Source organism: Octopus bimaculoides, chromosome 6, assembly GCF_001194135.2.
Source record: "Octopus bimaculoides isolate UCB-OBI-ISO-001 chromosome 6, ASM119413v2, whole genome shotgun sequence".
Taxonomy (NCBI): domain Eukaryota; kingdom Metazoa; phylum Mollusca; class Cephalopoda; order Octopoda; family Octopodidae; genus Octopus; species Octopus bimaculoides.
Genome location: NC_068986.1, coordinates 76,521,358 through 76,522,214, shown reverse-complemented (window position 1 = coordinate 76,522,214; position 857 = coordinate 76,521,358). Strand labels below are relative to the sequence as shown.

The window sequence follows — 857 nt, the reverse complement described above, 5'->3', positions numbered from 1 at the left end:
TATATATATATATATATATATATATATATATATCACCATGATAGATCGCTGACCACGACATTTAATTTTTTTTCTCCTTATTTCTTTCTGTTGAAGAGCGTAGCTCGAAACGTTAAAGATTTTCTCTGTTCCCAAGCGTTAAACTAATACATCCTTTTGTTGTTTACACCACCTGTCCTCGTTTGTTGTTGTTTTTTCGTAAATTCTCCCATATATATATATATACATATATGGGTAGTATCCCCCACCCACTGTTTAACAACTAGTGTTTGTTTAAGTAGTACCCATGAGTAAACTTTTCAAGGTGGTGCCCCAGCATGGCCGCAATCCAATAACTGAAACAAGTAAAAGATAGATACATACATACAATAAATAATTCGTGAGCTTTACAGATACTTACAATTCCAAGTGTAACTCCTGCAGTTCTGAGTGTAAGTCCTACAATTCTGTGTGTAAATTTCAACTATCTAGACCTGTAGAATTGAGAAAAGTAAATATGTATGACGTAAGAGGAATAAGAAGTCACAACTTCAGTATATTTTATGCCAAATTTACTGATATTTGTGGGCCACCCTCTATGTGTTTGACTGAAACTTCAATCAAATGTCTATCTAACAACAATGAAAACAACTTTCTGACCTTTAAACTTTTTTCCTGCTTTTGAAATTTGAGAATGGCATGTGTATGTAAATATACATAAATATATATATATATATATATATATATATATCTTCTTTTCAAGTGAAATTCTTCACTGATATCGAAAAGGTGAAAACAAGCAATGTTAATTCTCTAAATGAAGTATTAACAGTAACTGCACGATAAAGTGTAGTATATTGCCACTTAAATATATATAT

General features: G+C 30.9%; 1 protein-coding gene across 4 annotated transcripts in view; it reads right to left on the bottom strand.

The window, feature by feature from the left end:
* LOC106871484 (uncharacterized) overlaps positions 1–857 on the bottom strand; it is a 167,078-nt gene that overhangs the window by 147,849 nt on the left and 18,372 nt on the right. For all 4 annotated transcript variants that reach the window (XM_052968880.1, XM_052968879.1, XM_052968882.1 and 1 more), the window contains exon 2: positions 401–473. The gene's annotated coding sequence lies outside the window, so the exon portion shown is untranslated. The remainder of the gene's footprint in view (positions 1–400; positions 474–857) is intronic.